Raw genomic sequence first — 24920 nt, 5'->3', positions numbered from 1 at the left:
TTCACAGGGGCCGTGGGTCCCTTCCCCATCCTGGGGGAAACCCTGTGAGGGAGGAAGACAGAGCAGGAGAGGTGGACAGACCGTCTCAGGGAATCTTGTATCCAAGTGAGGGGCCCTGAACTTGACCTTGAAAGTGATGGGAGCCAGTGAGCAGGGAGCAGCCTGATGCTTTAAATCTGGCTGGTGCTCTTTGGAGTGTGCACAGCAGATCCAAGAGGGCAAGGAGGGCAGCGGAGCTCCAGGGAAGGAGGGACTTGGGTTTGAACGAGGTGTCCCGTACTGAGCTGCGCAGGAGGGAGTTTTTCCTTTGAGGGGCGTCTCTTGGCCTCATCCAACAGATACATTTTTGGAAAGCTGCAAACAAATTTTGTAAGCCAAATAATATTTTCCCATGGACAGTTTACTCATGTTTATATTAATTTCATTGATTTAAAAAAAAACTGGCACTGGGCCCGAGTGTGGTAAGAACCTTGGGGTTCAGCTGTCTTTGGAGCGTGTTTCAGCTGCAGAAGCTTCGCCTCAAGTCGAGCTCATTGGGACATCAATGTGTAAAACAGGCAGACGCAGAGGGCCTGGGCTGGAGCAGAGCCTCAAATCTCAACGCCCCTCAGCCTTGAAGTCCCTAGTACTTGAGGGGACAGAGCTGGAAAATTATCGATGAAGGTGAAGTCATTCGTTCTACAGATTGGCCCATGAGGTGCCGGCCCCAGCAGAGGTCTCCTTTCGGAGCCGGGATGTAGCAGGAGACAGAAGGGCTTGTATCCTGGCTCTTCCTGTGTGAACCACACAACTTTGAAAAGTCACCGTCTCCCAGACACCTGCTGCCTCATCTGCCGAGCTGAGATTGCAGTTCCCCCAGCCCTCAAGGCTGCTGAAGTGAAAGCACTTTGTGAAACGTGTAAGTGTGTAATCAAAAAGCTAATCGCTACTGCTGATCGGTAGCCCCAAATCAGAGGGCTGGGAGCGAAGCCCGTGACCTGAGTCCCCGGTGACGAGGACCATCACGGCCCCCAGATGAGGACAGAGGTGACGGACAGCACTGGTCTCTCCGGGGCCACCATGTGATAAACCCGCTGGAAGGGGAACCTTTGGTTGGCACCTGCAGCAATTCCTGTGGTTCCGAGAAACCTTCAGTAAATCTAAGCTGTCCAAAGAATACAGTTTCTAAATAGGAAAAAGAAACCAAAAAACAAAAAGACAAAACATTTTCCTCCGAAGTCTGAGAAACACCGGGCACACCAAACCATCACACTCGACGCACTTTGGCAAGGTGGGTAAGGATGGATCTGCAGCCAGACAGACAAGGGCTCGAATCTCACCCCGTGATTACCTGCTTTGTTCAACAGCTACCCACTGTGAGAACTACTGGAGGTGATGCACATAAAGGACTTAGCACCACACCTGGCCCCTGAGAAGTGCCCAGTAAATGCCAGGCAAAGCCCCAGCTCCACAACCTCCTACTTGTGCCACATCACGTGCATCCTTACCCTCTGGAGCCTTCCGTCCGTTACCACGCCAGTGTCTTCACTGGCAAATGCACAAGCCCCGAAACGCACTGTAGAGCATCACCCTCTGGTATTGACCTGGGAGGAGACTGGGAACTAAAGGAGGCGGTTTGTAACGTATTTCACACATCACGGCAATAGTGCACAAGTTGAAAACAGAAGTAGCGCTCTACGACATATCCTCAGAAGCACACAGCCGTCCTACTTATGTATGAGGCTAAGTGCCAATAAAGTGGCTACGTATTAGTTTAAAATTTAAGAACACTTCACATAGCACTTCAAAACCGGGTTTCAATAGTCTTAAAAATAAGAGATCGATTGGATACGAATGTCTAATTATCAAAAAGTGCTTTGAAACATAGTCGTTGTATTTAAGATTAATGAGATACACTGCAAACACACATAATGTCAAGTGTCACTAATAAAGTGCAATGAGAAACCCTAAAATGCTGCAGATCTGGCATAAAATGTCTTCTTAATTTCCTGGTTCTTAATGGGAGATTTAAAGTCACAGGCTTATATAGTTTTTCTTAATGGTACTGAGCATCTCTTATTTGAATGCTTAGTCACCAAAGGGTGTTAAGAGTAAGACAGAGGTGCTCTCCAAGGCTCCGAATGAGGCACCTGACTCTGGCTGGCCCTCCTGGAGGCCACTCAGAGGAGCTGAACGTCCAGCTGTGAAGTGAGCCCAGTACACCGCTGATGGACACCAATGCCGCGTGTGCAAACCGGTGGCGCTCAAGGAATGCAGCGAGGAATAAACAGCTCCACAAAAGCAGAATGCAGCACTCTCCATAATGGAGACAGGTCCTGGACTGCTGGCCCTCTGAACCCCCGCGTGGCCACGTCCTGTAACCGCAGACGCTGCTGTCACACTTGTATGACAGCAGACGTGAAACCCACAACTGTCCTTTTCGCGTACAGGACGTCCTTCAGTCCCGTTAAAGCCCACAGACTGTTCTCAGGCCTCTAGCATGTTAGATTCTGTGCTGGATTCTAAAGACACAGAGTTAAAACATAATTCCTACCCTCACATCGCTTATAATCTACTAGAAACAGGCGCAGCAACTTCCCGTAACACAAACCAGACTAATTAGCGCCCTTTATGGCCTCAGAGAATGAAAAGAGGACCTGACTGCACGCACAGCCCGAAGGGACCACGAGTACAGGAATCTGTAAATTCTGAATAAACGCAGATTTAGGGATAAGAAGAGTCTCCACACAGGAGAGGAAATCTGAACTGAGCCCCCCAACTGAGGGGGATTTTGACCGAGTTTCTACTTGTGCTTCGTGCTGTCAGTGGGTCTGTTTCACCTTCCGGAGGAGATGCTGTTACTTTCGTCTTGATTGTGTTAGTACGTGTCTATTCAGATGTCACTCGATTATGGACATTTAAGAACTGACAACAGCTTTCCAGTCTGGGTTGCTGAATAAAATTGTTATTTTTGTGGAGGGCTTCCCAGGTTGATAAATAGCTTCATCCCTCTCCAGGAAGCTAATCAGTCCTCAGAACTCTGCTAATGCGGCAAAATGCTCCGCAGTTTCCTCTCGGATTTCAACTCCAGCCCACCTTCTCCCGGTGCGCCGTGTGGACGCCCGGTGTGGCTTGCGTGGTGCCGCTTGTTTATTCATTCTCTCAGACAACTGAGAGCCTGAGCAGTCTTTGCATGAAGGGAAAAATTTTACATCAACTTACCATGTAACTTGAGAATCACATAAACGCTTAAAGCAAAAAATAATTTCAAGACTACTTATAAATGTACCTAGTATGTATTGAATTGTGAAAAAATTTGAAGGAATGAAAGGTAAAAATTCTTGGGATTTTGCTCAAAAGACTTTTTTGGCCACACAGCATAGCTTGCGGGATCTTAGTTCCCCAAGACTTTTGTTTTAAAAGGAAAAAGTAACTTTTGAAATAGGCCTCAAAGGAACTCCCAGCCTCTGGGAGACAGGAATTGATAAGGAATTCCAGGCAAGGAAAAGCTCATACACTCTGATGAGACAGGTATGTGAAAAACAGGAGGAGAGACCTGGATATTTGTGTTTTTTGGGGTTTTTTTTGTTTGTTTGGGGGTTTAATTTTGGCGGGGGGGTGTGCTGCACGGCATGTGGGATCTTAGTTCCCCAACCAGGGATGGAACCCGTGCCCCCTGCAGTGGAAGCTCGGAGTCCTAACCACTGGACCACCAGGGAAGTCCCTGGATACGGATACTGATACTTGATGAGGGTAGGGATCCCAGTTGAGAGGTGGCTTTAACTGCCAGGCTCTGGAATTTAAATCTGATCCATAGGTAACTGGGAGGAAACAGGATTTTGGAGCAGGGAAGTAACAAGATGGAAACAGTGCCTGCAAAAGACTTTTCTGCTTACCAAGAGGACTGGTCTGAGAGCAAAGGCTAAGGCAGGCTCGCGAACAGATGGCGAAGTCAGGAATGGAGCTGTCTGCTGACAAAGAGATGACAGTGCCGATGCACGGGGCACATGGAGGGTCCGCAAAGCATGGCGCCTATACAGGCACGTGGGGTAAAGCACCAGGAGTCACACCACGGGGCGTCCAGAGGAACGTCCTTCCGCTGGCCGTCCTGGTCAAAGCTGCCTCTCTTTGACCAAGGATGATGCCGAGCTCAGCTTTAAGTGTGTCCTACAGAGAATCAGACCCACTAGACTCAAGTAACGGCAAGAGATGATTATTTCTGGTCACCGATGGACCAGTGCTCCGTGAAGCATGTCCAAACACCACCCAAAGACCAGGGGCAGAGAAAGTGGCTTCTCCTCCTCAGCTAAACAGGGGGAATTTCCCAAAGAAGAAACACAGATTAGGAGGATTCTCAGGTTTCTGTTATATCTATGAACACAGGTATGTAACAAAATAACAGAACTGAATATTTAACATACTTTTATCCTAGGGGGTCTTTGTTATGTTCAGGCTGCTATAACAAAATGCCACAGACTAGGTGGCTTATGAACAACAGACGTTTATTTTCCACAGTTTTGGAGGCTGGACGTCCAAGATCACGGTGCCGGCACGGTCGTGTTCTGGTGAAGGCTCCCCTCTGGGCTGCAGACTCCCTGCCCCATCCTCACGTGGCGGAAGGGGTAAGGCATCTCCCCGGAGCCTCTTCTGTTAAAGGGCACTAATCCCTCCCATTCATGAGGGCGCCACCCTCAGGACTTCAGCACCTACCAGAGGCCCCATCTCCTAATTACCTCCCCATTGGCCACCAGGAGTTCAACGTATGAATCTGGGGGACACACACACACTGAGACCACAGCACTGGGCTCTCGTGCGTGGACCAGCGTGGAGAGGACACTCCACGTTTCTGAACTTCGCTGAGTATTCAGAACGCATAAACGCTTTCTCAATCTGCAGGGAGGCAGCAGACACGGAGCAGGCTGGAGAATGAATGTGAAGGTCTAATCCCTCGGCAGGTGTCCTCCTCTCTCTCTAACAGGCATGCTCTTATGGGGCCCTCAACCAACTTTCCTGTTCCATTTATGACCCCGTCACTATAAAGAAACCAACTGGTGTGAAAGGTCTGGGGTCTGATAGAAGAAGTGGACCTGGGTTCTACACCCAGTGTGTGTCTGGTCACATGGTTGCCCTTTATATGAGGTTAACCTCTTTGATTCTTGTACCCCTGTCTACACCATGAAGACTCTACACCTTCTCTGCAGGCACGTGACGCTTCCAGCATTGGGGTCCCAGAGCAGGCCTTCCACAGACGACGGCTTTAACTTTTCTGCTGGTCTTTGTAGAAAAGCAATGCCTCCATTGACAGTGAACTGACTTAAAGTGTAACAGCCATTGATAATGAACAACAACAAACTATGCACACACAGCAACCTACAGAATTTGTCTTTCATTTGATTTCAAAAAACAGCATTTTAAATATGCCAAATGACTTAAACGGTAATTTAGTAATTTAAATTGTAATCAACAGTGGCTTCTTGAACTTCATAATAAATGTGTGTTAAATCCTCACAAATAGAATCTGCATACAGGGGTATTTATTTTATTTTATTTTTTAAATTTTTTTTTGGAAGATTTTCTGATGTGGACCATTTTAAAAGTCTTTATTGAGTTTGTTACAACATTGCTTCTGTTTTTTCTTTTGCTTTTTTTTGGCCCCAAGCCTTGTGGGATCTTAGCTCCCCAAACAGGGATCGAACCTGTACCCCCTGCATTGGAAGGCGAAGTCTTAATCACCGGACCACCAGGGAAGTCCCGTGGGGAGGGGTATTTATTTTAGAGAGGGAAATATCCTTATATCTATCCTTCCAGAAGCTTATAGGATCTTTGTGAACAAGGGGAATAAAACAACTGAAATCCCAGCTGCTTTTTCCCAAGGATGCCCCCTCCTCTCCCTCTTCTTTTTTAAAAGGCAGCGAGCCCAGTCAGGGGGTCTCGGCAGTGGCCTGCTCTCCCCGGCCCCAGGAGACCTGCTCAAGGTCAGCCGAGCCGGCTTTGAGGAGCCACCCGATGGTTCTGGTGGAACCTGTGCTCTGAGTCACTCGCTTGGCAAAGAACTGATGTGGGAAAAGGCACAAGTCAGAGATGCTGGCGTGAAAGGTAGATGAGTCATGGAGGGGAAACAGATCCCTCGCTGTGGAGGACCAGCTTCAGGAAACACTGAGATGGAGAAAAGGTGTTTGTGGCAAGCTAGCAGGTATTCTTGGTCAGGACCATTTAACACACAAACAAAACTTCAAGTCTGCTTTTGCTCCCAGCAATCTCAAGTCCCCAGCGCTCACACTATAAAAGAACAAAACTCCATCCCAGAGAAGTTCTGAAAACGGCAACTTTCCAGGAGAAACTGACTTTATCAATTATTTCAGTTTGATTAAGATAATGAGCAACTAAAAACAAGGGAAACATTGTAACTTACTTCCTGAAACTGCAATGACCTGAATAATGCACAGAGGTTGGTAGCTGTGGGTCCCTTGAAAGGTGACTTACATGTACATTACATAGGAGGACTGAGGTTCTAGGTTGAAAAAACTCACAAGTTTGATTCAAAGCACATTACAAGGTCATTTTATGCCTGCATTTGCTTTTTTAGTTTCCTAAAAGAAGGGATCACTTTTTTAAAAAGACCCATCTTGTACTTTTAAAACATAATAACCTTCAATACACGTATCGAGGAGTGGTGAAAAATGTTGATGACAATAATAATACATATTCTTTATAAGGCGACTTATCTGTCATTTATAAACTCACAAAAGAACAAGTTTTAAAGAACTTTAAATGTGAAAATAGCCTAAAACAATTGAAAACATTTGGATAATAAGACAAAAACTATGCTTCTCACAACAATCTTTAGAGCGCTTTTTTGTTTGTTTCTATCTTCTTTAGGGGAAACTGGTATAAAAACAATTTAAAGTAACCAGCACACAGAGACCTGGCATTACTTGAGAATCAGACATAGGAGCCCAGATTTAGAGTCTACATAACCCAGGCGACACTGCGTTAATGATTGACAGGGCCGAATCCTGTCTAATCTTCCTGATGCAGGGCCTGGCCAAATAATAATATTGACAAAGCTCAAGACGATTATGCCTGTGAAGGCAACTCACTATCTGGTCCAGGAGGGAGGAAGGAGGGGCCCCCCCGCTTCTCCAGGCCTACCCTCTCCCCGGCACTTCCTGTGGCTGTGTCATGTGACCTTCCCCAAATCCCTAGGAGCGTGTTCGTATTCTTACTTGGCATGTGGGAGACTGAGGCTTAGAGGTGAAGTCCAATGGCAGGGTTAGTACGCAGCAGAGCTGAGGTTACACTCATGTCTATTCAACCTTGCAGTTCTTTCCTGGCCACTAGGGCTGCCAATTCACCTGCTGTCAGGAGCCAGCTGGGTGGGAGGAGGGGCACAGGGAATCCTGAGAGGGAACAAGAGGGCCCTGATTGCTGGGGACTTGTCCTGCTTTTAGCACTTGAAAGTCACATGTTCCAGAAAACCTCTCACTTGTGGGCAAATCGAGATGGGTGGGCTCCTAGAACGAGCAGAGTGGGGAAGACAGGCCCTGTTGGAGACGACCCCCATTAAACCCACCTGTGCGGAGGTGCAATTCTACAAGCTGGGGGCTGGGGATGGGAGATGCTGAGTTCCCTCCAGCCAAGAGGAGCCCAAGGCTTTCATATCAGAACTTCTTATATCTGTGATAAGGGAACATGGTGATAAGATTGATGGATTTCAGTGTGTCTCACTGATACGTGTTGTTGGCTTTTTCTTTAATCCCTCTTTCCACAGATTGCAGAATTCCACCTGGCAGAGGCTGATTCTTGTTTGTCAGCCTAAGTTAGATGCTAAGATTCCAGGAGACCAACACCATCCACCCAACAAAGTTCTGCATGATGGAATGATAAACAGCTATAAAATGCATGGTGTGCTATCCAGGTAATGGTACGTTACATATGGATGCTGGAAGAGAGGCTCGAGGATAGCTGTCAATCAAACCAAAGCATGTGGTCACTCGGGAACATGGGCGCCGAGGCTAAGACTTGGTGACCTCACAAGGGCTGCTCTTTACCACGTGTCAGGTCCTTGCACACATGAGTTAACTGGAGAGCTGTCTGTCAATTTCCTAAACATTCTCAACTTCCTCATTTGGTGACACTGAGCTCTCAGCCCCTCTGTCAAAGGGGAGGAGCCATCTGGACCTTGACCACTGCTCATCCACTTCCTCAGCTCCTTCATGGGAAGATGGGTCTGGCTAAAGGATGTCTCCAGGCTCACCATCAGGAAGGAATCCGGTGGTGTGGACGTGGGACAAAGCACCCAGCAATGTCCTTTATGGACACACACATTCCCACGTCTGCTGACTGTCCTCCAACACCTGCCCCACCCTCTCGGTCTGTCCCCTGGCTGACATCTAGGTTCTGCCCTCCTGATGGGACCTCCCTAGGGAGGCCATCCTGCAAACATCTCTGTGCCCCAAGCTCCCAGGCATTTGCTGGTGGCCCTACAGCATTAGGGCTGCCAGAAAACACCACCTCACTCCCCAAGCACAGACAGTGTACTTCGCACTGGAGTGTAAAAACGTTCATTTTTTAGATACTGTTTTCGAATCCATGCACTTCCAGATACCAGGGAGATTACTAGTAAATATTACACAGCCCTTAAAAGAGTAGAACTGCTGGGAGACATGCAGACAACATGTCACGGAAACCCCTGGGGAAGGAAATCATCGTCACTGTTATTTTGGTCCTGCAGGACCTCAAAGGTGGGACTCCTCTTTTTTTGCCAGAGAGCAAAATATCTGAAACCTCAGCCTCTGTGTCTTAGTGTAATATGACACAGGTTTTCAAAGAGAATCAATACCTTCTGCTCAGAATGGATCAAAGCAAAGCAATACACTTACTTGAAAGAGGACTGAGTATTTTACGGATTGCAGGCAGAAGTCACAGGGACTCCTTCCTCTCTTAAAGTACTCTCTGCTGCACGAAATATCTAAAAACAGAGAAAAGAAAAGATCGCTATTGCTTTTTTATTTGACAAAAATAGGCAGGCTATTAAATACATACAACAACAGAAAATGAAAATTCTTTCAAAAATTGGTCAATAAATTTAAAAAAACATAACGAACACGGAGGTAAACCAAACTGTGTTAGTTTTTACATACACGTTTCAGTTAGAAGCTAAGTGTTTTGTTCACCTTGACTAGTTTTTGAAGGAGACATTTAGCCACAGATAGCAAGTATAAAGACAGAAGAATATCAACACCAAGTTGTGGGAAGTCACACAAACGAAGGTTGACAGGGCGTCATCTCATCCTCAGAACTGCTGCTCTGCACACGGGGGTCCGCGTGTGCACAGGGAGTGACAGGCTGTCATTGTCTCAAGGGGCCTTAGAGCCCACCTGGGACAAACCCCACTTCAGTCCACGACACAGAACCCACTCAGGGCGAGGGCTCAGCACAGCCCACCCAGCTGGCTGGGGCAGAGCTCCTGACTGCCACAGGGGCACCCTTCACGGCACTGCAGCCTGCCACGCCAGTAGCCATTCATTCATTCATTCATTCATTCACTTTCCAGGACTGACTGAGCACTTTCTATGGACCAAGTTCTGTTCTAGGCTCTGGGGGTTAAGACCAAGTCTCTGACCTCCAGAGAGGGGAGACTAAATACAACAGCTACTGTCTTAGACTGTCCCACTGGAATGGCAGCTGGGGACACTTGAGCATAATCCCGAAGGCACTGAGGGAACAAGCCTTGGGTCTACTGGGGGAAGCACCCTCGGAGCAGGGGGGCGGCCGGGGCCCCGAGCAGGGGCAGCAAGGAGGCCGGTGTGGCTGGAGCGGGGGCCCTGCGGACACACAGGAGGGCGGCTGAGTCTGTGGCGATGGATGAATCAACCGATGGAGTGCAGGTAACAGGGGGGCTAACGGAGGGCAGAACCTTGGAGAACATCTATTTAAAAGGGGGGCAGAAAAGGCAGCTGGGAAGGAACAGACAGGGACGGGAAAGCCAGCAGGGTTGGCTGCCGGCTCTGCAATCAGCTCTGACGGAGAATACTTGCAACTCAGCGAGGAGGGCGGGGTAAGGACAGAGGGAAAGACAGAGGCTGCTCTTCTGACGGGCTGTGCAAAAGTCGGTGTGCAAGCCTGACAGGGCAGAACACTAGAGCATCTGGAGGGTGTTCTGACTACAGGCCCCAAAGTATCGGAAATGCAGGCCCTGGTTCCATGTAGACATTTTCCTGGTGGCAAGAGCTAATGCAAGTGTGTGACCCTTAAGGGGGACTTCCCCTCCAAATCTGGCAAGATTGAAAATCTGTCTAAATTCCATCAAATGTGTAAGGACAGCAGAAGGCCTTAATCATAGGAAGGTCAAATGCAAGTGTTATATTCCAAGCCCAGAATTTACAAGCTTGTCTTTAACGAGCACATACAAAATAAATGACTGAAATAAATAAAAGAGCTAATTAAATAAATAAAGCAGTCAACCGGCGTCCCATCGCAAATGATAACTCCTGGCAATGCAAGCAGTTCCAAAAGCAATCCCTAAATTACTTAAGGGTACAACGGTAAGGAAGGTGTTTTGTGATGCCTTTAAGATGCATCTTTAAATTACTGGATGCATTTAAAAAATTTTTTCGAATCCCACGTGATATAAATCTATTGCAATAAAAACACGTCCAGGCAGCAACCTAGTATGCATTCTGAGGAGGGTTAGGACGAGGAAGAAAAGACACGACAGTTCCTATTTATGACATTTAATATTACAGATCACACATAAGGCAACAGGGAGACTGAAAGTCCATACGAAAGAGGAACCAGGTCTGTGGCCCACCCTGACTCCTACTTGACACTAAGAGCGGTGTATGTGGTGCAAAAAAAGTTCTGGATCCGGCACTACTGCCCTTGTCCTGAAGTCTTCACACCCCACGCCTGGTCACTCCTCCTCAGGATCCCCAGGCTGGGTGCCTCCCTCTGCCCCCTGCACCCCATTATTATTTATCTCACGGCCTCCCCTGCACAATCTGCCACTTCCTGCTGAGAGGGCTGCGCCTTCTTTCCTTTTTTAAGGCTTAGCACAGAACCTAGCACACGGTAGGTGCCCGTAATTATAGAATAAATAATGAAAGAAAAACTAGACACACTGAGATGAGGCCTAATGGCTCCTCAAACATTCTTCCAACCCAGGCAGGTTCTGGAGGTTCGACCCTGAAATATTTATCAATTGTGAATGACAGGCCTCCCTCAGTGCTTTTGATGCCACAGATGCCAGGGGACCAGCCAGAGAGCCGCCTGCAGGCACCACCTGGCAACTCTTCACCCCAGGCCCTGGACTGCCCCCCACTCCTTCCTTTTTACTGTAACTTTCAGGCCCTGTTCAGCCCAGTTGCTTTGTGGCACATCATATTCTACGTGGAAGGACTTTTCATTTTTAAACTGATTATCATTTTTCCTGCTGTGATTATAAGCCCCTAGAAGAAAAAGTGAGAAAGTATCTCTTATAGCAGACAATGTTTTAATTTTAAAATATTATATGCTTTATACTCTAGTTCATGCTAATAGACCTATTTTTGATGGGTCAGAAATGTCATTCATCAATAAAGAGTTATGGAATTATAAGGATGAGAGAGAACAAAATTTTAAAGTGCCCAAGACATTTATTTTTACTTTCTTATCTCAGAAATACATAACGATTCCCCTTCGTGTAGTTAAAAAAAATGTTAAGATGTGATTCATCTGAAGATAAAAGTGCAGATTTTGTTACTTTGCAAAAACATGAATAACATTTTACTTAGTGCTATTAGAAAAATGCCCCTTTAGTGTATGTTAAAAGGCCCTCTGGGATATCACAGTAAACTACTACACAATATTCGCACACGGTTATATTTATATTTACCTTTTTAAGAAGTTCCTTCTAGACACAGAAGGTCTTTTAAGATCCAACCCTGAGAATCAGCATCAGCCAGAACCCCTTCCCACGGCTTCCCGTGACGCACAGCCTAACGACGATGCTTGTAGGGGAGAGTCACACAGCTTGCGTTCGAACAATAATTTACTTTTAAGGCAGCCGACTTCTTAGAATGCTCTAAGACCAGGGTAATTTAGGAAGCGTTTCACGAGATTAAGAAAAGGGAGAGGGACAGACAACGACGGGATCGCATCAGTTTATTCTTCCCCAAGTGAGGGTCTAAGCCCGTCTGTGGATTGGAGGTTATTTTCCACGTCTGCACAGGAAGCACCTCCGGCAAAGAATGAACAGGCAGGAGGGCTCTGGGCAGGTGAGGAAGAGCAAAGCCCGGAACTGAGCTGCGCCCTCCGCCCCCCACCACGCAACCTCGTGAAATGTGACTGAGGCGTGGTTTGCGTCATCGGGGCGTCCAAAGAGGAAGTCAGTGTCCCCCGCAGGGCGACCCCCTCCAGTGCCCATTTCACCAGACACGGCATCTCAAAACCCAGAGGCCGGCTGACAATGAACCACACTCGACTTTCTTATTACAGGCGACACCCTATCACAATAAACGACAAACTTTCAGAATATTCCTTGTTCTTTTCTTCAAACTGTTATTTGGGAGAAACAGTACACCCCAGGAATGGACGAGGGAGGGAATTCGCAGGGCCTGAGGGTTCGGATGGGGAGGGAAACACAGGATTCTGAAGTTTTCCTCGACCAAAGAACACGACGAACCCCTTGAACCAGATTATAGCTTCAAATCAAAGCAGCTACTTTAACCAAATTCTGAAACGGCAATGTCTGGCTTTTCAGGAGCAGGGAGATAATTCCTGACAGCCTTCAGATACCAGCAGAGCTCTCCACGGATCCCAGACGCATGGTGGCAGCCAGCCAGCCAGCCGTGTGACTGGTGACTTAATACACAAGTTTCTGTGGTCTCCACCGTCTCACACGGTGAGGACATCAATATTTAAGTTTGAGGGCTAAATGGTGGCAAGGGGCTCTTCCCGAATAAAACAGAACTCTACGGAGAAGGTACGCTGAGAAGCAGACACTCGCACTGCATTTGTTTGCATTTCTTTAAGCTCAGCCTTGGCCGTTTAAATATTTTTCCTTCTGAATGTATCATCTTTATCACAGAATTCAAGATTATTTATTGTTTGATTTGGAAAATCATCCAGGCAACCATGAATAGAAATTTTAAAATGTTGTCAAACATAAGTCAAAGTGGTGAGAACCCCACCTTCTGTGATTTCAACTCCCGAAACAACATCCTTGTTAAACAAAGCCCGAGTCAAAAATTCTGTTCAGCACAGGCCGAATACACACCGAGAAGTGTTTCTGGCAGAACGGGATATGCTACCATCCTCTATATGAAAAAGGCTTCATGAAAACTGCAGAAGGGGAAACAAAGAGAACCATCCAAAATGAAGGCTGCACACATCTTTGAAGAAACAATGGGCATTACTTCTGCTGAGACCCTGCGTGGACACCAGGAGACCCGCTGCTCTGTCCTAATTAAAGTGTATTTCTCCGAACTCTCCTCCGTGGCTCATTATTCAGGAGAGTCCGGACCCCATGCAAACAAAGTCGACAGGGCACTGAAACGCACCTCCAAAGACACCTAAATGGATGCAACATCGGGCTTTCCTAAACAGCAGAGAACCAATAAGAAGCGCTCCCCAGCACATGCACTCTTGAATCCAGGTAAAAACAAGATTCCTACATGAAGACGGTAGCTGTTTACCAGCCCAGCCTTCTCCGGGAGGACATATTTTACATGGAACGCCGGAGAGCGTGTGATATTAACAAAAGCAAGATCAAATTAAACAGATGACATGATGAACACACTTCATTTCATGCATGGCCGTGTTTTTCAGGCGAGATAAAGACTCAAAGTAATTACCATGAACTGAAACTTCTTCCTTGATCTCCTCTGGCAGCCGGCAGTCGGTGACTGCCTCGCTCTCTCAACAAAGACGATCGCCTTCTCCTCGGTGCCTGATTCCTCCTGTAACGTTACCAGCTAAGCACCTCCACCGTGGCCAGAACGCAGCAGAGTATCTCTGTATCAGTGTCTCCAATGCAGCATAAAGAGTACTGTGGAAACCTATCAAACCGGCGAGCAGCTAGGCTAGCAGCCAATGAGGAGCGGCTCGGGCGGAATCCGGCACATGCTCTCTGAGGCTCAGGCTGTCACCAGCGTTAAGCAGGCTGCTAATCTAATTATAGCTAGTTTGCTAGCACAGAGCGATCGGAGCAAAGCACAGGAGCAAATTAAATTTTAATAAGTGAAACCCCGCAGACAGAATCATCTTGATTTCCTGTCATTTTGAGGATTAATGTGTCACCTTATAAACCAGAAGTGGTTTTTAAAAGTGCATTCTTGTTTTTCTTCCAATCTAGAGAAACAAAGAGTGGTTAAATCAATGTATGGTATAGCCAGTTTCCTTAAACTTAACAGGTTCCAAAGAATATGAAAAATAATGTATATATATATATATATGTATAACTGAATCACTTTGCTGTACAGTAGAAATTATACAACATTGTAAATCAACTATACTTCTATAAAATAAATTAAAAAAAAAAAACTTCACAGATTCCAGCACTGAAGAATAAATAATAAAGTCAATAGTAGGAAGGTATTAGTGGTGCTGCTATAAAATCTGAGACTTCACTTTATTCACCCTGATTAGCAATTTGCCACTTATTTGTCCTAAAGTGCTAATTAGTCTCTCAATATAGTTTGAAATACCCATGGTGGAAATGTACTAATTTCCACCCATCGTGGAAATGTCCTAATCAAGGTGTCAAAAATCATCACCTTGACCACAGTGATGAATAATAATTCAGAGGTACAAGAGATGGAAAAGGAATATCAGAAGTCATTGTAAAGGGAAAATTAAGGAAATCTGCCCACGGCACAATTTAATGGTAACAATAGTTCTAGAAGCTGAATCTTGCAAGAGGCACAGGAGAAAACCATGCATTCCAATAGCCAGGCTGCCTGGATCAGTTACTCCCTCCTGGGTGACTTGGGGCAAGAGGCTGGATGTCTCTGAGTCTCAGAGGCAATAGCGGGAGGCACCTTTCAGCATCACTGCCAGAAGCAATGAGTACTCAGCTCTCAGCGCAGGGCCTGGCACAGAGTGAGTTCTAAATTAAGCTATTATTAATAGCAGCAATCTTTTCACAATACCATAGTGTCTCCCTTCTTTTCTGGTGTCAGACTACTCAAAAAAGAAGTATCTAAACTTCTCCAGTGTACAGCTTTGTCAGAAATACCATTTAGAAGTAATTAATGGTGACAAGCCAAGAGCAGACTTGATTAATCATGCAGAACCATTATTGGTATTCACTGTAGTAACAAACAGTATTTCACCTACTTCTTTCTGGATATGCGTTAGTCACTAATTTCAGTTTATTCTATATGAACCAATCTTAAAAGGAATTTTCAGGAAATTGGGGTTTAAAATTGCATGTCGTTAATGATTTGCAATATAGATTAAATGCCATTATACATTTGAGAAAGTGTTTTCGATGGAATATAAATTGGGGCAAGTCTGTAATGAGGAGGTTGATTAAATTTAAAATGAGGCATTTATGTGAAAAGGGGAGAGGAGAGAGGTCAGCTAGTCAAATGCAACTTTTGTCCCCGTATCCATTTATTTATTTGTTTTCCCTTCAAGTCATTTCTTCAATATGCTCTACAAAATTAACAGTCCTCCAATGATATTATTCAAATCTGTTAATCTGTTAAACTTCTTTTCTGTAATTTCCCCAAATCGGTATATGTTCTACCAGTCAAGTTCCAATCCAATGATAACATGCAAACTTCTCATTTCTGTAGTTATGCTGTGCTTTGGTTTTTCTTTGAAAACCTTTACAAAAAGCTGACATGCTCAACAGGCATTATGATTTGCTCTGAGGAACCAAATACTCCCAGGGGTTAATTAGTAGCTGTGGAAAAAAATACTGACTAAGCGGCATCCTTCATCCTTCCATCTTTGGATGGGATCCACAAACTGGATGGGAAATAAACTAAGGAAAGGAACAGCATGGCCCATAAACGTCAGGGGAAAACACAGAAACTCATGGTCTATACATCCAAGAGTGAAAAAGTGTGTAGAAATGTAGACACAGACACCAACTGTGAGAAAATATGATAGAGACAGATTTCCTAAAATGACCCTCACATGTGCTACCTTGAAGCAGTGTCCATGTGGATTATGAAACCGCCATCACCATTATCAGGAGCTAAAACTTCAAGAGGAATTGGCTTCAGTGATTTGGCCTAAGGCACCGCTCCCTGGAGGCTGCCGGGATACAGCCTGGTACCACTCGCAGGCATTCATCTGGGAAACGCTAGCAGCACTTCCTCTTCATGTAACAGACTGCTGGCTCAAAAAGGGGCACTTTTAAAAAGCTGTTTGATTAATTTGTCTTGTTCCTGTTTTGTATAAGACATTTAAACAGACACTTTGTAAGAGAAAGAAGCAACTGATCCTTTCTTAGGTCTCAAGCTGAGAGCCCCTACATTAGTTTGAAAGTGAGTAACAGTTAATTTCTGATCGTTCTTATTGCCCCTCTGCTGGGGGACCCTAGATTTTTTTTTTTTGTTAACCTCTGGAATGAGGGCTTTTGTCTTTGAACTTCAGTCAACTCTGCCTTGATTCTGAAAAATCAAAACTCAATGAAGAGTTTGGGGCACCTACTCTGTGTAAGGACCGTGCTGGACACTGGGGACCCTGCAGGGACTTGGCAGGGGCCCCGGATTCTCAGTGGAGCTTCCATTCTAATGAGGGATAAACTGTAAGTGATGCATCAACCCAGGGGTAATTATGATGGGGGGCGAAGTGCTGCGAAAGGATACAAGTTGGGGTGAGAGTCTGGTCTGCAGTTGAAGGATGCTTTTGGCTGGAGGGTGGGTGTGACCAAGAGAGCTATGAAGTCCCGGAGAGGCGGATGGAGCCAGGGGGCCCAGACGGAAGGTAGAGGCACAGCTGCAAACAGCAGACTCGGGGCGAGGAAAGGGTTTGGTCCGAGCCTCTGGAAAGCTGCACGTTGAATGTATCCTCAACAGGAAGGATGTATCCTCCAGCTCCCCTTCTTTCTAGTTATCTTCCAAGTCCCACCCTCACTTACCCTTCTCTGCAGGAGGCGTGAACGTTTCACACTGGCTGCACGGGGGGGATGGGCAGGTGACAGTCACCCAGAAACGTCCACCCCACTGAATGGGGTTCTGCAAGTTCTGTTTTGATTCTCTAACCTTGGAGGACGAGGAGAGGAAAGACTGTGTATCAAGAAGGGCCATGTACAGAAGTTGAGACACAGATGTAGAGAACAAACGTATGGACACCAAGGGGGGAAAGCCACGGTGGGGTGGGGGTGGCGGTGTGCTGAATTGGGCGATTGGGATTGACATGTAAACACTGATGTGTATAAAATTGATGACTAATAAGAACCTGCAGTATAAAAAAAAACCAAAAAACAACTAATACTAAACTTTCTTTGGGTTATTTGTATGGAAATATGTTAATATAAATGTTTCAGACATTACATGAAATTTCTAAAAATCTTATATGTTCTGGTATAATGTTATAAGTCATAAAACTAGTTATTACTTTAAAATGTATATCTCAGAAATAACTAAATAATAATAATAATAATAATAATAAAAAGAAGGGCCATGTAGAGCGCGGTGACAGTCTTCTTCCCTTGGGAAAGAAATCAGGGTTCACGTACGCAGAACGCTTCTAAGCCCACGGCTCCAAGATAACTGTAGACTGGTCAGAATATTCCCGCCAGAACCGGCTCAGTTTTGGCTGTTGGTCAAGCTCCGTCTTGCCGGAAGGGACCCAGAGATCTGTCTCTGCTCGGAGACCCGACCGCACGCTGGGCCCCCAGGGCTGGCGTGCCTCCGCCCCGGCCAGCTCTCCTCCTCCAGCTCTGCCGAGGCAGGAAGGAGGGACCAGCACCCAGGGGGGTCCCGGGGGAGCCAGAGACCCCAGCCCCCGTGAAGCGGGGTGGGCCGGTGACCGTGGCATTTCCACGGTGATCGTTCAGGCCACCAGCGGGAAGTCGCTGCCCGTGGGACCGGGCAGCGATGCCAACACGCGGCTCCCCAGCCCACGCGAGGGGCTCCGGGCCGCCACGGACCCCCCTCCAAGGGCGAGACGGGAGGGCCCAGGCTGCGGCAGGGTCCTCCGGCCGTTCGGGCAGGACGGCAGGTGAGAAAGCACCGGGGCGTCGGCATCGGGTGCCCCTTCCTTCTCTGTTCCTAACACCCGCACATCCGTCTGCTTTCCTTCTCTGTTTTCTTTCTCTTTCTTTAACAGAATGTGGCATTAAGGGGATCTCGATGCCCTTGCACCGTGGCTGGGCTGGGCAAGGCTGAGTCAGGCTGCCTCCCCGGCAAGGCAGCCCTCAGCTCCCTCCCCTTTCAGGTACTCAGCGACCTGCTCCGTTGACCAGGACGTGTCCCCACTGCCTGAACGGGGCCTCGCATGGGACCCTGTGGAGTGAGTCCCTTCCGGGGCCTCTGGGGAGTCCCCCGCTGAGAGAGGTGACTGTATTTGGACCATCCTCTTGCCGGGCTCTGTGGGGCTTGGTGTATAATCCAGGTGCACATCTTGTAGCATCTTCTCAAGCCTGGCCCACTCTGTCACCTTTTTTTTTTTCTTTCTTTTTCCTTTTTTTTTTTTGCTGCATCACTTGGCTTGTGGGACCTTACATCCCCGGACCAGGGATTGAACCCATGCCCCCTGCAGTGGAAGCTCGGAGTCTTCTAACCACTGGACTGCCAGGAATTCCCTCTTTTGTTTTCTTCTAAGGATTCACATTTCCTAGTACTGGTGAAGTACAGGGAATGATTTTAAATAACCAGTAAGATTAATCCTTAACATCCTCACTTGAAGCTCTTAAGAAATGGAAGTTTAGAATAAAGAAGAGAGGGTTGAGAACCTAAAATACTAAGGGGACACTGCTTCATTAATTCAAGAAATGCATATTGGGCACCTATGACGTGACCATGGGTTGGGATGTGGCCCCTCCCCCCGAACAGAGCTCACCAGTGAGGGAGACAGTAAACACCTGGGAGCCTGCTGGAGGGGGATGGGCTTCAGCAAAGGAGCCACCACACTAGGACAACACTGAAATGCTGTCTCAGGCCTTCCTGGCAGGCTTTGTCTTCAAACGTGAAATTCTGTCCTTACTGTTCCACTGTGTTCACCACCCCGCTTGGCCAGTGACAAAGCTGAGACCTCAGAGACGCGGGCCTGGGGACACACAGCAAGACAGAAGGTTGGAAGTCGGGTTGAGACCCAACTGGGGACGGTCCTGGACCCTCACAATGGGAAGAGCAGAGACCGCATCTTTGTTTTCGGAAGACTTACTGACGTTATCCTCTATATATGGACATATAAGCATACGGATTTTTCTCCACAAACTAGAAAAAATGACTCTTTTATATCTTCACCTCAGACTTTTCACAGAAAATGGGGCCATCTCGATATGAATGTTATTCAGTGTGGTGTGTAAAGGCTCTTGGCCAAAAAGAAAAAAAAGATTATGTAAAACAGAAAGGATTTCCTGAATTTATTCGGCAAACATTGGTGCTGTTTCATGTGGGGCACTGAAACATGAAGATAAGTAGAAAGGCCTTGGCCTCAAAGTGCTGAGAAGGCGGGTCCGGAGGTGGGCAGCCCTGCAGTTAGACACACTCGGAATCAGACGAGGGGCATCCAGCTCCATCACTCACGGGCACTGTGACCGCGGTCAAGTCACTGAGCCTCATGGGTGTCCCGCTGTCCTCATCCAGCAGGTATACCGACCAGCAGAACGTTCTCCCCAAGGTTTCAGTGATGATGAGACATGAACTCACATGGAAAGCACCGAGAAGGCTGCCAGTCACCGGGCAACACCCGGAGTTGAGAAGTCACTATTCCTCTTCCGCTGGGGCCTGGAACTTACTCGGTTCTCAAACGGGGTTCCTTGGTATCTAGGCTCTTCCTCCATCTCATCATAATGACGCTTAACTCATATTTATTTAGCTCCTATCATTTGTCAGGTACTGTGCTAGGATGAGGACATGGACCCTCCAAACCAGGGAAGGAGCCAAATAAAACAACACCAATGTGGGGCTTCCCTGGTGGCGCAGTGGTTGAGAATCTGCCTGCCAATGCAGGGGACATGGGTTCGAGCCCTGGTCTGGGAAGATCCCACATGCCGCAGAGCGACTGGGCCCGTGAGCCACAACTACTGAGCCTGCGCGTCTGGAGCCTGTGCTCTGCAACAAGAGAGGCCCGTGCACCGCGATGAAGAGTGGCCCCCACTTGCCACAACTAGAGAAGGCCCTCGCACAGAAGCGAAGACCCAACACAGCCAAAAATAAATTAATTAATTAATTTAAAAAAAATATATGTACTTAAAAAAAAAAAAACAACACCACCAATGAACTGAACCAAGTTTTCAAACTGACAAGGAAATTTCACATTCACTTTTGCTTTGAGTCTCTCCTAAATGCTGTCAGGGAGGTGTTCTTACAGTTTTTCTCATTTTAGAGATGATGAAACCAGCCCAGGGCAGTTACAGGTTTGCTCAGGACTCCAGACTCAATTCCTTCCTATTTTGCTCCTCTTTTCACTAAAACCATGTTTGTTCCAACACACAAAAAATGAATTATTATAACTCATGGGTATAGAATTAAACATTATTAAATATTATTAAGTAATCTGATATATAATAATTATTATAATCTAATAATTAGATATAATAATAATATTTAGATATCATTATCTAATAAGAGCTATGAATTAGGTGGCAGAAGTTCTCCTGAGCTTATTAGCTTCTCTTCTGTTCTCAAACCATACCATGTCTTCTGAATGCTGCCAGGCATCTTCTAGGACGTGAAAGTGTTTACCTCATGAGTAATCTCTGTACTACCAAAAGGACCAGGATTAGACTCTCTCTATTGACCATCGGATAATTCCTACAAAACCTTAAATTATAATAAGTGGATTAATGTCCTAAATTTCAGCTCTGCCTTCTAAAGTGGAATGCCTACACATTTCAGTTAAATGCAGTTTCCTATAGTTGTAAACAGTTCTGTAAAGCATCATTACCAGTTCTGGAATGTAACTCTACTACATGTATTGTCCAAAATCAGGGCATATAATCTTGCATGGGTAACGTCTGTAAAGCATCAGTACCAGTTCTGGAATGCAACTCTACACGTATGGTCCAAAATCAAGGCATATAATCTTGCATGGGTAACGCATGCTGCTATTTTAAGTAAAAACTTCATGGAAGAACTTCAAGTATGCATGGCATGAATGTTCATAATTATGTTTTAACATTACTAATTTTGAAAGATTAGGCTCTTATCCAAACAAATATGTAACTACAGAACATAATTTGGTATGAAATTCATCTGGGGTCCTTATGAAACTTTTAAAGTCAGTAGAGGCCAAAGAATAGCTGTCTTGAAAAATGTCATATCAGAACTTCGGAGGTTACAGTCTGAAGGATACTCCTTGAGAGAATTACGTTGCTAGAACAATATCATCATATACTTCTCACCTTCTATCCCATTATTTTTTATCCTAATCTAGCCACTTTCCAGCTGGTAACCTTGGGTAGATTACTTAACTTCCTCATGCATGAATTTTCTCATCTGTAACATGAGTATGATGATGATGTGTAATTAAATGAGTTAATATATATAGAAAGCATTTAGGGAGTGCTCAGCATTTTGTAAACGTTATCAAAGTTCTCTCCACTTGGCTGATGGCAAAATTAAAACATCCAGGCCAAATGATTTTAGTGTAATTAGAAAAACTGACCCTCTGTAGAAAAAGAACTAGATAATAAAAATAAATAACTATCATGCATGCCCTGAGCACAAGCCAGATGGGAAATGCTATACTGTTAAGAGTTTGTTAATAACATCTAGAAATTCTGAAACTTATATAAGCGTGACTTTTTTTCTGGGACAATTTGGAAAAACTTCTTGAAAATTTTACAAATATGTATACCTTTCCCCTGGCCACTCACTTAGGGAAAATCATCCCCAGGAAATAGTTGGGATCATGTGCTAAATTAGAAATGATTAAGGACATGTGCAAAAAAAATACAAGTAAGGAATTTATCACAGTATCCTTTATAGAGCCAAAAGAAAAGAAACAAAAATCTTATTCAACAATAGCTACTACATAAATGATGGCGTATAAATAAAATGAATGGAAGAGTATGCAGCTATTCAAAAGTGATACTATAGAATAATATTTATTAAATGGAAATATAGCTGAATATTAAGTGAGAGTCAAATCGATGTATATTATGATTCTATTTTTGTTAAAATTATCTCTCTGTGTATACATGCACATATCTCTGTGACTATATACGGAGAAAAAGTCTAGGGGCAAATGTCACAATGTGAATAGTTTTTATCTTTGCATGGTCAACTTGTCCAAATTGTTTAATTTTTCTACTGTGCTACTCATGCTCAACATAAATTTTTAATTAAAACTTGATACTTTTCCCACTCCCACCCAAGGAAAAGAAAAAACTAAGGGTGGCAAGTTTTTAACGAGTGGCCCCTCTAAAGTCTCAGGCTTGGAGGCGCCTGCTGCCTTCCCTGGTCATCGGCTCTGGCCTCCAGCTAGTCTACAGGACGCAGCTCAGCTTTTCTAACCAGCTAGTAAGCAGCAGCCTCAGCAAACACGATTTTGATGTACTAATCGATCCCAGCCAGAACTCAGACCATCAGGGTGGGAAACGAAAGTTCAGCCTGGATTGTCAGTCAATCTGCTGATGATTATTAGGCATTAGGGCCTCTGCTGACACTACAGCAAGTCCTCACTGCTAAGTACTGTACAGCTCAGACATTCCTTCCCTGAGTTATTTGGGTAATTCCCTCCTTTTATCTAAAGGCGCTCTTATGCACTTAAAAGATAGGTCCAGGTTCAAACGCCTGGAAAGAAACCAGTAAGTTTAAGTGATGGAGAGAAAAAAAGGAAAATAATTTCTTTGGATATAAAGTTAGATACATTAGCGTCACTGAAGACTGACTGGAACCTTGGCAAGTTTTGGAAGCTTGTGGATTGTTACCTACTCTAGTAGGAATCAAGTTTAAAAGAAGGTAAAGCAAAGCAATCACCTTTCAGTGTGTCTGCCTATACTGACTCTGTTTTTGCTTTCACAGTTTGAAAAGTCTTGTGAACCATAGCGCTCAGTGTCATTAACAGATAATGGTTCCAAGGTTTTGTTAGAAAGATATTTCCATTTATATGTGTATATTTTATAGGTAATTTTATTATATCTAGGGACCAATTTTTAAAGCTCTACAATAGAAAATAATGTGCAAATGGGATTTATTTAACAGAAATTTGCCTTGAAGCAAACTGAGCTCTGTTCTATCTATACTGTTAAGTGTGTAATTACCTGTAAAGCCAAAAGCCAAGAATTTTTTTTTTCTTACTGAAAATAATCGCCCCCCCCCCCCCAGTTTCTTTCTTGAATGTTAAGTTTTTCATAAATGGTTTTCTGACTCTGGATTCCCTAGATTTCTCCTGTTTCTATTTTCATATGTAGAGATCCTTTTCTACGTTTTCTTTTACAGCAAAGAGACAGTTTTTCATTATGTAATCCTATTCAAGGCAGGGACAATAATTAGGTAAGTTTTTTCATTTAACAAATGTTATTCTCCTGGAAAGTTTACCACTCAGTGATTTGAACAGAAAAAATACCGTGTCCTTCAAGAATGAGGAAGAACTTACTGAAGAGAAAGAATCCTTTGAAAATATGAACATCTGAATAGTTTCTAAATAAAGAAGAAAATCTGTGTCACTTATTTAAGGTTCTTTCTTGGGTTAACAATGTATGCTTTATGGACACAATAAAGAAAAAAGTTGTCCCTCTAAACAGCACTGAAACAGTTTGTAAATCTCTGGTGATGTTTGCAAGTTATTTCTGCAGATGTGGGTTCTCTCTATGTAGGGCACCTTTCCTAAGGCCAGTATCAGTGTATCAGGGAGAACAAGCACATAGAAAAGATAAGCTTCACTGCATATTACTTTTATCGTGTGTACATTATTATAAGCTTTGAACCTGGAAGTGATTTGAAGGACATTAATTCACCTTAAAGGAAACTTTCTTGGGCTTCTCTTTTACTTTATTTTCAAAGTCAGATTACAAGCTAATTTAAATTTCAAGTATTCGATTACATTCCTCTTGAATGACTGCTCCTGATCTTTGCCAAGTCAGTGTTCCCATTCAGGGCGAAGCTATTTTAATTCCACTGCAGGCAGGTCTCCTAATGAAGAGGAGAGTTTAAATTCCTCTTACATGGAAGCACACATGATGAATGTTTTTTATCATAAAGTCTGAGTCAAGCCTACACAAGTGGGGTTTTTTTGTACTAGATTATATAGGAGGCTTTTAAATGAATATCCCAGAGATGTTCTGCCATGGGAATAAACGGCATAAAGGACCTGACAGGTTAGTGTAAAAGCACTGCAGGAGTCGGCAGGGCAGCGACAGAAACTGCCCACCTGACGTCTTGATGGTATTTTGCACCTTTTATAGAGTAAAGAAGCTTTTGAAGTGTTAATCATCTTCCTCCAAAGGTGTAAGCATAATCTTCCCATTTGTTTTTAGTGTTGTTTAAGACCAAAAATAATTTGAATATGTGATGTAAGTCAGTACCAGGCTTTAGAAAGATGGTACCTCACCAGGTTATCCTGAGAGTGGGGATGGGGGAGAAGTGGGTGGTTCTTAGTTAATTTTATTTTGTCTACAATGGGCATAGCTCATCCACATAGAAGAATGGATCCTGGCTTCCCTGGGTGAAGTAAATAGAAAATCTGATTGCTCCTCCAACGGTAGTGATGGGTGGTCCCACTGATGAGAATCAATACTCCAACCCCTGGAGATGCTCTCGGTGAGAGCCAGGGTCCTGCAGAGATGAAGCAAGGGCCTCCTGCCCCAAGCCCTAGCCTGGGACAGGCCA

General features: G+C 45.1%; 1 protein-coding gene across 4 annotated transcripts in view; it reads right to left on the bottom strand.

The window, feature by feature from the left end:
- Positions 1 to 24920, bottom strand: part of FAM110B (family with sequence similarity 110 member B) — a 134859-nt gene that overhangs the window by 49512 nt on the left and 60427 nt on the right. For 3 of the 4 annotated variants that reach the window (XM_061172008.1, XM_061172009.1, XM_061172007.1), the window contains exon 4: positions 8862 to 8950. The exons of the other annotated variant lie outside the window; for it this stretch is intronic. The gene's annotated coding sequence lies outside the window, so the exon portion shown is untranslated. The remainder of the gene's footprint in view (positions 1 to 8861; positions 8951 to 24920) is intronic. 4 annotated transcript variants of the gene reach the window in all.

Source organism: Eubalaena glacialis, chromosome 17 (assembly GCF_028564815.1).
Source record: "Eubalaena glacialis isolate mEubGla1 chromosome 17, mEubGla1.1.hap2.+ XY, whole genome shotgun sequence".
NCBI lineage: Eukaryota > Metazoa > Chordata > Mammalia > Artiodactyla > Balaenidae > Eubalaena > Eubalaena glacialis.
The sequence above is the reverse complement of the archived record's forward strand: the minus strand, read 5'-3'. Positions and strand labels throughout refer to the sequence as shown.